This window comes from Petaurus breviceps, unplaced genomic scaffold (genome assembly GCF_028583685.1).
Source record: "Petaurus breviceps papuanus isolate PSGF00001 unplaced genomic scaffold, PetGlider_PUasm1.0 125, whole genome shotgun sequence".
In the NCBI taxonomy this organism is placed as follows: domain Eukaryota; kingdom Metazoa; phylum Chordata; class Mammalia; order Diprotodontia; family Petauridae; genus Petaurus; species Petaurus breviceps.
In genome coordinates this window covers 7,413,736-7,430,402 of record NW_027185653.1, presented here as the reverse complement: position 1 = coordinate 7,430,402, position 16,667 = coordinate 7,413,736, and the positions used below count along the sequence as shown (strand labels likewise).

The 16,667-nt window shown below is 37.6% G+C and overlaps 1 protein-coding gene and 1 pseudogene across 1 annotated transcript in view; one reads left to right on the top strand and one right to left on the bottom strand.

Moving 5' to 3' along the window:
- The window catches only part of LINGO2 (leucine rich repeat and Ig domain containing 2), a 1,702,561-nt gene that overhangs the window by 855,164 nt on the left and 830,730 nt on the right, over nucleotides 1-16,667 (top strand). The gene's annotated exons all lie outside the window — the stretch shown is intronic.
- On the bottom strand, nucleotides 6,337-6,815 carry LOC138163237 (large ribosomal subunit protein eL22 pseudogene; annotated as a pseudogene).

Here is a 16,667-nt window from a genome sequence, read left to right as displayed (position 1 = left end):
GTGGAGTAATGTAGGGCAATTGGGGTTAAGTGACTTGCCCAAAGTCAAATGGCTAGTTTTTGTGTTTTGTTTCTTTTTTTTTTTAGTTTTTGTTAGTTTTGTGTCTGAATCAGGATTTGAACTCAGGTCCTTCTGGCTCCAGGGCTGGTGCTCTATTAACTCTGTCACCTAGCCTCCCTGACTTTTCAATTTCATGTAATAAAAATCATCATTTTGTATTTAACAATGTACTCTGTTGTTTGGTCATAAATTCTTCTCCATAGATCTGACAAGTAAACTATTCCTTGCTCTCCTAATTTGTTATAACATCAATCAGCCTTTATATCTAAATCATGGAACTATTTTCACCTTTTCTTGGTATAGAATATATGATCTTGGTCTACACACAATTTTTGTTGTACTATTTTCCAGTTTTCCCAGCAGTTTTTGTCAAATAGTGAGCTCTTATACAGAAGGTGGGGTCTTTTGATTCATCAAACAGTAGATTACTTTATTCATGGACTACTTTGTCTTCTGTACCTAACCTATTCCACTGATCCACCACTCTGTTTCAAGTAGTTTTGATGACAGCTGCTTTACAATAAAATTTAAGCTCTGGTAAAGCTAGGCCACCTTCTCTTGCATTTTTTTTCCATTAATTCCCTTGATATTTTGAGCATTTTGTTCTTCCAGATGAACTTTGTTATTATGTTTTCCAGATCTATAAAATATGTTTTTGGTAGTTTCATTGGTATGGCATAGAAAAAGTAATGCAATTAAGGTGAAGCTGCACTTTTATTATATTAACTCTGCCTACCCTTGAGAAACTGCCATTTTCCCAGTTGTTTAGATCTGACTATATTTGTGTGAAAAGTATTTTGTAATTTTGTTGATATAGTCCCTTGTTTTGCTTTGGCATGCAAACTCCCAAATAGTATATAATGTCTACAGAAACTTTAAACAAAATTTCTCTTTCTATCTCTTGCTTTTGACTTTTGTTTGTTACATATATAAATGCCTATAATTTGTGTCCGTTTATTTTATATCCTGAAACTTTGCTAAAGTTGTTTCTCATTTCAAATATTTTTTTACTTGATTCTCTAGGATTCTATAAGTATAACAACATAATATCTGTGAAGAAAGGTAGCTTTACTTCTCCCTTGCCTATTCTATTTCAATACCTTTTTCTTCTTATTGCTAAAGCTAACATTTCTATGACAATATTGAATAACAGTGGTGATACTGAACATCCCTTGACTTACCCCTGATCTTATTGGAAATGATTCTACCCCCATGACATGTAATGCTCGCACACTCTTTTATTTTTATTTTTTTTAAGCAATCGGGGTTAAGTAACTTTCTCAAGGTTACACAGCCAGGTGTTTCTGGGTGGGTGCTAAGTATCTGAGCCCGGATTCGATCCCAGGTCATCCCAACACTGGGGCTGGTGCTCTTATTCACTGAGCCACCTGGCCACCCCTTGCTCACTCTTTTAAATTATTATCTTAAGAAAGACTCATTTTATTCTTATACTTTCTAATGTTTTGAATAGGCATGGTGGCTGTATTTTGTCAAAAGCTTTTTCTGACTCTACTGAGATAATCACATGATTTCTGTTAGTTTTGTTGTTGATATGGTAAATGATGCTGATTGTTTTCCAAATAATGATCCAGTCCTGTTTTCTTGGCATGAATACTACCTGGTAATAGTGTATTATCCTCAAGATAAGTTGCTTTAATATCTGTTAACATTTTATTTAAAATGTTTCCACCAACATTCATTAGGGAACTTGATCCATAACTTTCTTTCTCTGTTTTGGTTCTTTCAGGTTTAGATGTCAACAACATGTTTGTGTCATAGAAAGAATCTGGCGGGGCTCTTTCTGCACCTGTCTTCTTTCTTTTAACATTTAGTTTTAAAACTTGCATTTCAAGATTCTTTCCCTTCTTACCTCATCATCCACCCCTACTAGAAAGACAAGCAATTCAAAATAGCTTGTACTTCTGTAGTTACACAGAATGTTTCCATAATCGTCATATTGTGAAATACTCTGTCCCACCCCCATTCATTCTATTTTCTGCTTTGACTCTGTCCCTTTTCAAAAGTGTTTGTTATAACTAACCCCTCCCCCAATCTGCCCTCCCTTCTATCGTGGCCCCTCTTATCCTCTCCCTCCTACTTTAAAGTAGGATAAGATAGACTATTGAGTATGTATGTTATTCCCTCTTTAAGCCAAATTCAATGAGAGTAAGTTTGACCCATTCCCTTCAACCTTCCTGTTCTTTCCCTCTACTGCAGTGGTTTTCTTTTGCCTCTTTTATGTGAGATAATTTGCCCAATTCTATCTTTCCCTTTCCCTTCTCCCATTATATTCCTCTCTGACCTCTTAATTTTATTTTTAGATATCATCCCTTCATATTCAACTCATCCTATGCCCTCTATGTGTGTATATATACATACATGTACAGACATATATACACACACACACATACACCCTCCTATACATACATACAGACACATATTCACTTCAACAATCCTCATACTGTGAAAAGTCTTATGAGTTACAATTATCACTTTTCCATGTGTATCAGCAATGCCATATTCACAATGCCTATGGAAATTACAGATATGCTGATATAATTATCCATCACAAAATACATCAGGCTTGCCACATGGGGGAATAAGCTAGAAAATTTATTAAAATACCAAAAGACTGAGTCCCAAAACCAGAAAGTGAAAGCCATCAGAGTAGTTATTAAATTGGCACAGGTAGATAAAGTAGAAAGCACCCACATTCTCAAGCCTTTAAAACAGAACAGGCTACCTCAGGCAAAGGTCCTCCTCTCTCCACTCACAGCAACCACCCAATGTCCAGGAAGCATGCTCCCAGCAGCTCTGGCCCCTGGCAGTCCTCAGCAGGAGTCCTTAGCAGAAATTTTGTCTGACTCAAAAAGGGCTTCGCGCTTCCACTGCCACTGCCTCTGCTGCTGCTGCCGTGGTCGCCGCCACTGCTAGCCACCACAGGAACTCTAGCTTGGCTTCCTCTTCCTCTTGCTGCGCCCCTTCCTGCTATGTCAGCAAGTCCAATGGGGCATGGAAGATCTTTAAATCCCATAACCCTTACACCATGTAGTAATGAAAATAATTCAACTTTAATAAGTTCCTTATGATCTCTTTTTCCTGTTTACCTCCTCATGCTTCTATTAATTCTTGTACTTAAAAGTCATATTTTCTGTTAAGTTCTGGTATTTCCAAAAAGAATACTTGAAAGGCCTCTATATCATTGAAAGACCATATTTTCCCCTGAAGCATTATACTCATTTTTGCTGGGTAGGTGATTCTTGGTTTTAGTCCTAGCTCCTTTGACCTCAGGAATATCATATTCCAAGCCCTATGAACCTTTAATGTAGAAGCTGCTAGATCTTCTGTTTTCTTGATTGTGTTTCCACAATGCTCAAATTGTTTCTACCTGATGACTTGTAATATTTTCTTCTTGACCCTGGAACTCTGTAATTTGGCTATAATATTCTTAGGAGATTTGTTTTTGTGATCTTTTTCAAGAGGTCATTGGTGAATTCTTTGAATTCTTATTTTGCCCTCTACTATCAGGGCAGTTTTACTTCATACTTTCTAGAAGGGTGATTTCTAGGCTCTTTTTTTGGTCATGGCTTTCAGGTAGTCCAATAATTTTTAAATTATCTCTCCTGGATCTGTTTTCCAGGTGAGTGGTTTTTCCATTGAGATATTTCACATTGCCTTCTATTTTTTCCATTTGTTTGGATCGGTTTAATAGTGTCTTGATATCTCATAAAGTCATTAGCTTCATTTGCTCCAATCTAGTTTTGAAGGAATTATTCTCTTCAGTGAGCTTTTGAAATTTCTTTTCCATCTGGTCAATTCGACTTTTTAAGGCATTCTTCTCCTCATTGGCTTTTTGGACCTCTTTTGTCATTTAAGTTAGTCTATTTTTTAGGGTTTCATTTTGTAAGTTTTTTGGGGGGGGAGCGGTCTCCTTTAGCAGGCTGTTGGCTCACTTTTCATGATTTTTTAAATAACGCTCATTTCACTTCCCAATTTTACCTCCACTGCTCTTACTTGATTTTTAATTTCAAATTCTTTAGCTACTCCATGGCCTGTAGCCAATTCATATTTTTCTTGGACGATTTTGATGCAGGAGCTGTGACTTCTTCTGGTTCCATGTTTTGATCCTTTTTGTCCCCAAAAAGCAATTCTGTGGTCTGATTTTGCTTGCTCTGCTTACTCATCTTGATAGCCAATTAATTGACTTTTAAGCTCTTTTCTATGGTAGAACTCCTGCTTCCAGAGTGGAGAGAGCTGTGTCCCAAATCACTGATGTTTTTTCAGTGGTCAGAGGTCTGAGGGGGGTGCCCTCTCTTCAGCCACCACAAGCTCTGGCACACTGGCCACACACCCCAGACTGTGACCCAGATCTAAGCAGGTGCAAGGAAGAGTGATTACCTTGATAAATGGTCATTTTCCCCCCTATGAGCTGCAGGCCATGTTCTCTGGAGGCAGCCATGTAGCAGCAGCCGCAGCCACCTTACTTCTGCTCCCTCTGTGGCCCTGGGGGCATTGTCTGGACCACTTTCTACTCCACCCAATTCCAACAGAGTTCGCTACTGACCTTTTACCTTCTCTTTGCTGTTTCTGGGTTGAGCAGTCTGGAAACCACCACAGCTGCTGGTGCTTCACTCTCCTGAAATCGGCTCTGGCTGGTCTTGGCCGCTGGTCTGGGCCACCATTGGTCTGGGACCAGGTGGCTTATGTGGGACTGAGCTTGACTCCCAGCTTGGTGTGATAGACCCTTCCTGTCAGCCTGCCTTCAGGAGGAGATTTGTTTCTCTCTGCCACTTTGTTGGTTCTGTAGCTCTAAAATTTGTTTGGAGTCATAATTTACAGGTATGGGAGGGGGTTGGAGTGGGAGCTCAGCCAAATACCTACTTTTACTCTAACATCTTCACTCCACCCCTCTATACCTATTTTCCCAAATAGTTTATATAGTATCGGAATTAGCTGTTCTTGAAATGTTTGATAGAATTCACTTATAAATCTATCTGACTCTAGAGATTTTTCCTTATGTTGTTCATTGATGGCTTTTCATTTTTTTTTCTAAAATGGGGTAATTTAAGTATTTTATTTCCTCTTCTGTTACTCTGGGCAATTTACATTTTTATAAATATTCACTCATTTCCTAAAATTGTCATGTTTATTGGCATACAGTTCTACAAAATAGCTCCTAGATATTATTATGATTTCCTCTTCATTGGTGGAGAATTTAAACTTTTCATATTTGATGCTGATAATTTGTTTTTCTTCTTTGTTTTTGTTAATCAAATTAACCAAAGCTTTATGTATTTTTATAAATCCTGTTCTTACATTTATTTATTAATCTCATAGTTTTCATAATTTCTATTTTACTAATCTCTCATATGGTTTTCTGAATTTCTAATTTGGTATTTAGTTGGGCATTTTTAAATTTGTTCTTTTGTTAGCTTTTTAGCTGCATGCACAATTCATTGATCTCTTCTTTCTCTGTTTTATCAATGTAAGCATTTAGAGATATACAACTTCCCATAAAAACACTTGTACTGCATCCCATAAGTATGTTGTCATTCTCTTGGATGAAGTTTATTGTTTCTATGATTTGTTGCTTGACCCATTCATTCTTTAGGATTAGATTATTTAATTTTCAGTTGATTTTTAGTATATTTTTGAATAGCCCTTTATCATATGTAAGATTTATTGCATCATGATCTAAAAAGGATGCATTTAATATTTCTTCCTTTTTGCATTGGATTATGAGGTTTTTATGCCTTAATGAATGGTCATTTTTAGTGTAGGTTCTGTGTACCTCTGAAAAAAAAGTATATTCCTTTCTAACCCCATTCAGTTTTCTCCAGAGGTAAATCACATCTAACTTTTCTAAAATTCTATTCATTTCCTTAATTTCTTTCTTATTTATTTTATGTCTGGACTTATCTACTTCTGAGAGGGGAGATTTGACATCCCCCACTAGTATATTTTGACTGTCAAATTTTTACTGTAACTCACTTCTCTAAGAATTTGGATGCTATACCACTTGGTACATGTATGTTTAGTATTGACATTATTTTATTGTCTGTGGTACCTTTTAGAAGGATGTAGTTTTCTTCCTTATCTTTTTTTAATTAAGTCTATTTTTGCTTTTGCTTTATCTGAGATCAGGATTGCTAACCCTTCTTTTTTTTTACTTCAGCTGAAGCATAATATATTCTTCTCAAGCCTTTTCTCTTTATTCTATCTGTATCCCTCAACTTCAGATATGTTTCTTGTAAACAACATAGTGTAAGACTATGATTCTTTTTTTTTTGGTTCAAGTTTTATTCAAGATCATATACAAAACGTTTCCAGACCCAAGAGGATTTAATCCTCCTCCTCTTCCTCCTCTTCGTCCTGGTTGATCTGGAAGTACCGTAATTCGTAACTCTCCTTGCTATTGGCCACCACCCGAAGCCAATCGCGAAGATTGTTCTTCTTTAAGTATTTCTTTGTCAGGTACTTCAAATACCTTTTAGAAAACGGCACTTTTGATGTCACGGTGATCTTGCTCTTACTTCTCTCAATGGTCACAACTCCACCCCCGAGGTTGCCGGCCTTTCCATTCACTTTGATTCGTTCTTGTAAAAACTGTTCGAAATTAGCATCCATAATCCCATCTTCCACAGGATGGGTACAATCCAGGGTAAATTTGAGGACTTGCTTCTTTTTTTTGCCGCCCCTCATCACAGATTTCTTCATGGGCACCATGGCGATTGAGGAGCCAGAAAGGGACCTCTAGGACTATAATTCTTATTCAACTCTACTATCTGCTTCCATTTTATGGGAGAGTTTCTCCCATTCACATTCACATTTATGATTATTATCTATCTCTTTCTTCCATATTATATTTTTTCTGGTTTATGCTTTTCTCTTTCATTTCTCCCTTTTCCTCCTCTCTAGTGTTTTGCTTTCAACCATCACCTCCTTCATTCAGCCCTCCCTTTTATTAGCCCCCTCCCTTATCTTCCCCTTTATTCTTACTATTTCTTTCCTCTCTTCTATTCATACTTTCCCTTTTTTTGCCCTTTTCCTCTCCTACTTCCTATAGGGTAAATTAGTTTTCTATACCTAACTGATTTTGTTGTTCTCTCTTTAAGCCAAATCTGTTAAAAGTAAGGTTCAAACAATTTTCGTCTTCCTCCTTTCTTTCCCTCTACTGCAATAGAATTTTGTGTCTTTTCATGTGAAAAAATTTAGCCTTTTCTGCCTCCTCCTTTTCTCTTCTCTCAGTACAATACCTTTTCACCACTTAATTAGATTTTTTAAATCATAACATCAAAGTTAATTAATATCCATGTCCCCTGCCTATGTATACCCCTTTTACATGATGTCATAAATTATAGATCTCAAGAGTTACAAGTGTCATCTTTCTTTGTAGGGATGTAAAGAGCTAACCCTTATTTAAACACATTTTTTTCTTTCCTCTTTACCTTTCTATGCCTCTCTTGAGTCTTGTATTTGAGGATCAAATTTTGTTTTTCATCAGGAAGGTTATGAATTCACCTGTTTCATTGAATATCCATCTCATCTCCTGAAAGATTATGCTCAGTTTCTCAGGGTATATGATCCTTGGTTATAATTCAAGCTCCTTTGCCTCATGTCATATTGTATTCCATGCCTTTTGATCTTTTAATGTATAAGCTGCAATGTCCTGTTTAATATTGGCTGTGGTGTCATGATATTTAAATTGTTCCTTTTAGACTGCTTGCAGTATTTTCTCTTTGACCTTTGGGATTTGGCAATAATATATCTTGGCATTTTCAATTTGGCATCTCTTTAAGGAGATGATTGGTGTATTCTTTCAATGATTATTTTACCTTCTGGTTGTAGGATGTAAGGGAACTTTTCTTTGAAGATTTCCTAAAAGATGTACTTCAAGCCCTTTTTTTCATCATGATTTTCAGGTAGACGAATCATTTTTAAATAACCCTCTGGTATCAATTTTCCAGGTCAATTGTTTTACCTATTAGGTATTTAGCATTTTCTTCTCTTTTTTTCTCCTTATTTTATTCTATTTGACTGATTATTATTTTTAAAGCAATTGGGGTTAAGTAATTTACTCATGGTTACATGGCCAGTTATTTTTTGTGTGGGTGCCAAGTATCTGAGGCCTTACTCACTGCGCCACCTGGCTGCCCCATATTTGACTAATTCTTGATATCTCATAAAGTCATTACCTTCCACTTGCCCAATTCTAATTTTTAAATTTTTTCTTTATTTGTAGATTTTTTTAGTTTACATATTTCATTTCCAGAAAATTTTGAGTTACAGATTTCCTCCCCCTTTTTCCCTACCCACCACCCTAATACAGCAATCCCACTGAATGGCCCCTACTCCAATCTGTTCTCTCCCATATTTCCCCCATCCCCCAAATGACTTTCCAGTAGGGCACGCAGGATCTCTATGCCTCAGTGCCTGTATATCTTATTTGCAAGTTACATATAAAATTATATATATATATATATAAACACACACACACACACACACACATATAAACGTGTAATTTTAAAATTTAAAGTCCAGATTCTTTCCTTTCCTCCCTCATCATCCACCCTCACTGGGAAGATATGCAATTCAATATAGGTTTTACATGAGTAGCTATGCAAAACATTTCCATAGTGGATATATTGTGAAAGACTGACATATTTCCTCCATCATATCCCACCCTGACTTGTTCTATTCTCTACTTTTAGCCTATCACTTTTCAAAATTTGGTACTTTGCTTCCAACTTCCCTCCCCCAACCAACCTACCCTCCCTTCCTTTATCCCTCCCTCTTTTCCCCTTCCCCTCTACTGTCTTGTAGGGTGAGATACCCTATTTGATGTGTATGTCATTCCCTACATAAGCCAAATTCAATGAGAATAAATTTGACTCATTCCCTTTTGCTTTCCTGTTCTTCCCTCCATTGTAACAGTTATTCCTTGTCTCTTCTGTATGAGATACTTTGCTCCATTCTGTCTCTCCACATCTCCTCCCATTATATTCTTCTCTCACCTCTTAATTTCACCTTTTAAGGATCATCCCTTCCTATGCAATTGGTCCTCTGCCCTCTGTCTATTTATACCTCTATACATATATACATACACTAAAATATTTATTCATATGTCCATATACCATGCTAGATAGATAGATAGATAGATAGATAGATAGAGATATACATATACATACACATTTCTATTCCCTTCAACTATTCTAATACTGTGAAAAGTTTCACAAGTTAAAATGGTCATTTTTCCATGTAGGAAAATAAGTAGTTCAACTTTGATAAGTTCCTTATGATTTCTTTTCCCTGTTAACCTTATCATGCATAACTTCCTTATTGTATGAAAACTTTTCTATTCAACTCTGATTTTTTTTCATCAAGAAAGCTTGAAAGTCCTCTATTCCACTGAAGGATCATATTTTCTGCTGAAACATGATACTGACTTTTGCTGAGAGGTGATTCTTGGTTTTAATCCCAGCGCCTTTGACCTCTGGAAGATCGTATTCCAAGCCCTTCGATCCCTCAGTGTAGAACCTGCCAGATCCTGTGTTATCCTGATTGCATTTTCACAATATTCAAATTGTTCCTTCCTGGCTGCTTATAATATTTTTTCCTTTATCTGGGAACTCCAGAACCTGGCAATAATATTTCTAGGCAGTTACTTTTTGAGATCTTTCTCAAGAGATGATCGGTGGATTCTTTCAAGCTCTATTTTGCTCTCTGGTTCTAAAATATCAGAGCAATATTTTCTGGAGAATTTCTTGAAGGATAATTTCTAGGATTTTTTTTGATCATGGATTTCCAGTATTCCAACAATTTTTAAAATATCTCTCCTGGATCTATTTTCCAGGTCAGTGGTATTTCCAATGAAATATTTCACATTGCCTTTTGTTGCTTTTTTTTCCTTTTTTTGGATCTTTTTAATAGTATTTTAATTTCTCATAAAGTCATTAGCTTCCATTTGCTCCAATCTAATTCTGAAGAATGATTCTCTTCAGTGAGCTATTGAGATTCTTTTTCCATCTAGCAAATTCAACTTTTTAAGGCATTTTTCTCCTCATTGACTTTTTGAGCCTTTTTGCCATTTGAGTTAGTCTGTTTTTTAAGGTCTTATTTTCTTCAGTCAGGTTGTTGACTCTCATTTAATAATTTTCTTGCATCATTTTAATTTCTTTTCCCAATTTTTCCTCCACTTCCCTTATTTGGTTTTCAAAATCCTTTTTAAGATCCTCTATGGCCTGAAACTAGCTCATATTTTTCTTGGAAGCTTTCAGTGCAGGAGTTCTGACTGTGCTTTCTTCCTCCTGTTCCATGCTTTGATCCTTTTTGTCCCCAAAATAGTAGTCTGATATAGGATTGCTCTGTTTGCTTTGCTTCCTTTGCTTACTTATGTTGACACTCAGGTACTGAACTTTTGAGCCTTTTACCACAGTAAATTGTCCTACCAGAAAAGGGAGCTTTATCCCAAATCCTGGAGTTTTCGCCGCTGCCAGAGTTTTTAGTTGGGTGCTCTCTCTGAAGCCTCCACGCACTCTGGTAGACTGTTCATGCACCGCAGGACCTCCACCCTATACAGCCATCCAGATCCAAGCATGTTAAAGTAAAGGCAATTATCCCTCAGACTTGTTGCTTGGTCCCCTTACAAACTGCAGTCCAGGAGCTCTGAAGCAGCATGGCTGGAAAACTCAGCTGCTTCTTGCCCCAGGGGCAAAGGTCAGATCACACTCCAAATCTCCCTGTTGGCGCAAAGTCTATACTGACCTCTCACTTTGTCTTTGGCATCTATGGGTTGATAATTCTGGAAACTGCCACAGCTGCTGGTGATCTGAAGTCCCTCCATTTGGTGGCTGGTTAGGCTTCCCTGAGAGTCAACATTCCCGCTAGAACAGGGCTGGGCTCTGCTCCCAGAGTGTTGCGCTGGCCCCTTCCTGCCATACTGCTGAGCTTTCATCAGCAGCAGGTTATCTTCTCTGTGTCATTGTGTGGGTTCTGTAGCCCCAAAGTTTATGTAGAGTCATTTTTATGTGAATTGGAGGAGGGTGAAGCCACAGCCCAAGAAAGTCCTGTGTCTACTCCACCATCTTGACTCTGCCCCCAAGAATTTTTTTTTTCTATTAGATTTTGTATCTCTATTATTATTATATCTATTAGATTTTGTATCTTTTCCATTTTGCCCATTTTACTTTTTAAGGAGCTCTTCTCTTCAGTGAGTTTTGGTGCCTCCTTTTCCATTTCGCCAAATCTACTTTTTAGGAACTTATTTGATATAGTTAATTTTTTCCTCCCCTTTTCAAGCTAATGACTCTTTCTTGCATATCTCTCATTTCTTTTCACAATTTTTCTTCTACCTCACTTATTTCATTTTTTAAAACACTTCTTGAGCTCTTCTAAGAAGGGTTTTGAACTTGGGATGATTTCCTATCCCTCCTTCAATCCTCTGAAGTTTCAGATGTGGGGATAGTAACACTGTTGTCCTTTTCTGAATTTGTGTCTTGAACTTCCCTGTCCTCATGATAAGAATCTATGGTCATTGTCCGTTTGTGCTCTTTGCTCATGGTGTTTGCCTAATTCCTGGCTTTTAGAGTAGAGCCTTCCTGCTTGAGCACAGGGGGCTCTGTCCTAATCTTCTTGTGCTGGGTGCCTGGGACCCAGTCACTGGATTTGTGTGCTGGGGTCTCAGGTTCTGGCAACTAGAGACTGGCAACTAGGTCTGGCAGCTTACCTGGTTCTGAGCTTGGATCAGTAGCACTGGAGCTCTTGGCCTGGGTGTGGGGAGTCTGGCCCCTGCGACACACCTGCTCACCTGGGCATTGCATTGGTTTCTTCTGACCCAGACTTTGCACTAGAATATATGGCTGCTGTAGTATGTATGCCTACCACCTGGAGCTGTGCTTCCTGGAGTTGTGCTTCCTGAAGGACTAGGGGATTTGGTTACTGGAGAATGCCAACACACAAGGTGGGTTTCTGAGCTGGCATCTGCTGGTTAACTTGCTTGTGCTGAGGCATTTGGTGGTGGTGATGAAACATCTTAGTTTTGGCACTTGCCTGCTCCACCATCCTGGGGCTCAAGATCTCCCTCGGGTTTTCTGAGGTTGTTTGCAGCTGCCTTGCTGGGATGCCTCCCATCCTGTGTTGCTCCCCCAGAGTGAAAGGGGACTTTCTCATTAGTTCTCAAAGCTTCCTGCCTACAAGTTTGCTGTACTCTTTCTGAAGACTCAGCTGTTCCTGGGATTTTTCTGTGGCAATATATTCTGGGCTTTCACAGGTCAATAGGGAAGGGTGAGAGCAACTTACTTCTTATTTTGCCATCTTGGCACCTGGAAGTCTTGTATATTTTTTAATCTATCTGCTCTTCTTCTAATGCCTTCAAAATTGTCCAGATCTCTAGCAACCTTATAAAACCTTCACTTGACCCTGCAAACTTCACAAATTATCTTTCTATTTATCTTTTCTTTTTCTCATCTAAACTCATAAAAGAACAATATAATAATAGCTAGCATCTTACTATATATCAGGCACTTTGCTAAGCACTTTACATTTATTATCTTATTTGATCCTCAAAACAACCCCTGAGAGGGAGGTACTATTATTATCCCCATTTTACGGATAAAACTGGAACAAAGGGGAGTTAAGTGACTTGTGTAGTATAATACATCTAGTAAGTATCCAAGGCAAGTTTTGAACTGAAGTCTTCCTGACTCTAGGCCTAGTAAACTGTACCACCTGCTATTCTACACTTGTTGCTGCCACTTCATCACATCTCACTTAATTCTCACCCTTTTTCTATTTTCTGACACTGCCATTCAAGGTTATCTAATATCTTTCACCTGCTTAATTAAATGATTTTTTCTTTCATAATTCTTGTCCTTTCAACAGTGTTTGATATTCTTGACCACCTCCTCCTCCTGGATACCATTTAAACTCTGGGTTTTTAGATATACTGTTAATTGCTGCTTTTCCGCCATCTCTGATTTCTCTTCGGTCTCCTTTGTAGGATCCATGTTCCAGTCCTCTGCTTAGATGAACTTCAGGACTCTGCTCTGGAATTTCTTTTCTTTCTATACCTTTTTTCTTGCTGATCTTATTCCACAAATTCAATTATCATATGTATTGAAATAACTGTCATTTTAAAATATCCAGACCCATCTCTCCTGAGATCAAGGGACATAGATCTATCACATTTTTGGATATCTCTGAATGTCTCACAGGAATCTTAAATTCAATATGTCCAAAATAGAGCACATTATTTCCATATAACACAACTCCCCTTTTCCTAGCTTCCTAATTTCTAGCACAGCTAACCTTTCTATCACCTAGGTACAAAACCCAAGAGTTATATGAACACTTCATTCTCCTTTACTCTGCCCTGCTTCCTAGCATGTAACCAATTGCCAATTTGTGTTCTCTCTCCACAAAAATTCTTGCCTTTCCCCATCTCTCCTCTCATACAGTTACCATGATTATTCAGGTCATTATCACTTCTTTGCTGAATTATTACGATGCTCTAATAACTAACTGGTCCCCCTGCTTCAAGTTTCTCCTTTTTTCAGTTTGTCCTCCTTATATTTCAATAAACTTTATTGTCTCTCTCTTGCTATTAGCATAGAAATGCTATGTCATTTAAAGCCTTCACAATCTGATTTCAACCTGTCTTTCCAAATTGTTTTCATATTCTTCTCTCTCTTATTTCCTATGTTCTAGGAAAACTGGATCTGTTATTCTTTTTAAAATATTGTAGTCCTGGGGTGGCTAGGTGGTGCAGTGAATAGAGCACCAGCCCTGGAGTCAGGAGGACCTGAGTTTAAATCTGGCATGAGACACTTAAAATAAAAATTAGCCATGTGACCTTGGGCAAGTCATTTAACCCCAATTGCCCTCCAAAAGCAAATATATGTGTGTGTGTGTGTATAGTAGTCCATACATTAGCACTAACTGTCATGTCTATGAAAATACTCTCCTTATTTACCTCTACATTTGTAATATATAACAAATTATGTAATGCCAGCTAAGTGGTAAGGTGGCTAGAGGGCCTGAGTTCAAATCCAGTCTCAGACACTTATTAGCTCTGTGCCCTTGGGAAAGTCACTTAACCCTGTCTGCCTCAATTTCTTCAGCTTTCAATGACCTAGAGTGGCAAAACACTCCAGTATCTGTGACAAGAAAATCCAAAACAGAGACACAAAAGAGTTGGATATAACTCAACAAGAAGAAGGAAGTGGGTGCTGGTCAATGCTTCACAAACTGCTCTCCATTGGGAGCATGCACACAAAATGCATCCTGACATTTTGCCTGCATTATTAACATTTTCTCTATGACGTTCATATTCTAGGCAATCAAAAAATCAGTGTCAGGTCCTGATTTGTAGCATCCGCCAATTTCATAGATGTAAATGTTGACACTAAGAATTAACAATCAGCTTTCTTGAATGCAAAGGAATCTGCTATAGCACACTCCTGCAAGGCTCTTCCTTTCATGGTTTAGTGCAATGATACTTCCTTCCTATTTAAGGAGCTTTTTAAACATAGTATTTAGATTTTTAGGAATAGCAGAATAGGTGAGTTTGAGTTACTTACTGCAGATCAAAACAGGGTATCACACTGAAAAGTCACATCTAAATGCATAGTTCCTTATCAATACAAGCATGAGGAGACTCTAAGATTAAGCATTATGTTGGTGCTCAATGGAATTATCCTACTGTGAATTATGCCACTTGGTATATCTTTTCCTTGTATTTTTGTTTGTTTGACAGTCATACTTAATCAAAGAACTGTGGGTATATATTCATTTCTTTAAATTAGTGACTTAAAGTGGCATCTTGCTTAAGAACAAGTGAAAATAAAAAGGAGACATTTCTTTAAGCAGGAATTTGCTAAAACACATATTTACTAGCAAAACATCAGTGGAGAATTAGTAGACAGAAATAAATTTGAAATCAAAGACACCAATTTGAAGCCAATGTACCATACTTAGTGATAATTTTAGCAAAGTGGCATCTGAGCCACACACTTTATTATTAGAAATAAAAATGAATGCTGCACAATTATAAAAAGCTTCTTGCATACCAGGAGTAACTGTGGAAGAGGTTCTGCTGCAATCTGCAGAAGATACACGAGGACTATTTCTTTAGATAATAGTCAGTCAAGTCAAATATATAATTGATTTTATAACATGCTAAAATTAAAAAAAATATCCCACTGTCAACTATAACATCATGGAAAATTTAATCTGTCACCATAATACAGAGCAATCTCATCCTTGTGCTTTCTCACATGCATGGCATAATAAGCTTGACATTTTTTACAGTGACTGTGGTTTGACTGGTATGATGATATTGCTGGGATCTTGGATGTTGTTGAAATCTAATAACTGTTAAAAATAATACAGATTGAACCAGAGTCTCCTGGTGTGTGTATCTATATCTATCTACCTATCTACCTCTCTCTCTCTCTCTGTTTATATATATATTTAACACCGGAATTATATTTAACATTTTAACTACAGTATGAAAAATTTTAGACTGCTGAAGAGCTATTTAGATCACTGAAATTAGAAAGTGGATATTCCAAGCATGCTGAGGTTTCTCTCATTCTTTCAGCTAAAAGACAAAAGAGAAGCTCTGAACCACTCCTCAGTCTGGCCATAAAGCAGCCTGAATTCATGACTGAAATGGCTTACCTTTTATGGGCAGAATGATGTCTAATATGAACCAGCATGAAATTTGCTTTCATGTGGTTATAATTACTTTAATGAAAAATTATTGGGAAAACTATAGTGAGACAAGTGAATTTGTGTGTCACTTTTGCTGCCTACATGAAGAGATATGAAGATCCATGAAGCATAAAAATTAACAGGCAAAAAATTTATTTTTATACACACATGGAAGGGCTACCCCCCCAAAACAGGGAATATATAGTCTGATAGAAAATAGAAAAAACATAGGGTCATAAGTAGGAATTCTGGGACCTACCTAGGATAAATTCAGTTGAGTGAGGCTGGAATTTGATGGCATGGAGAAGAGCTCACCTAGGGTGTCTGAATTTTTTAAGATTCCAGCTCAATTGGACTGAACTGATGTTGATAGTGATCCCAAGTATCCCCTGTGATGTTGATCCCCAGACCTCTAGCAACTTGATGTAGGCCTGATCATATACAGCTTCACTGCACTGTCCTCCAAATAATCTGTTTATACCTCATGTCTGTAGCAGCAGGCACCCTAACATACCCAGGACGACTGCAAGCACGGCTTCTTTGATATGCTTTTCTAAAGGAAAGCAACACAAAAGGATTAACAATCTTACTTTAATAAAAACATATATCATTTCCCTAGTTCATGGGGAAAAGTCAGCACCCTGAACTTCAGAGAATACAAACAAGTTACAAGCTGACAAAAAAATACAGACAGAGAAACAGACCAGCAGACAGGACTTCTAGCTGTCTGCCCATTACATCCATACCTAGTCAGTTACCAGAGATAAGCACCAGCATCTGGGATTTCAAAGCCAGAGGACTCAACAGCTTCCCAGAGTCTCCTTTGGCCAAATCACACAACTTTTCCCATGAGTGAGCCCCAAAGGAAAACCTCACATTAGGGTGTGTGTGTGTGT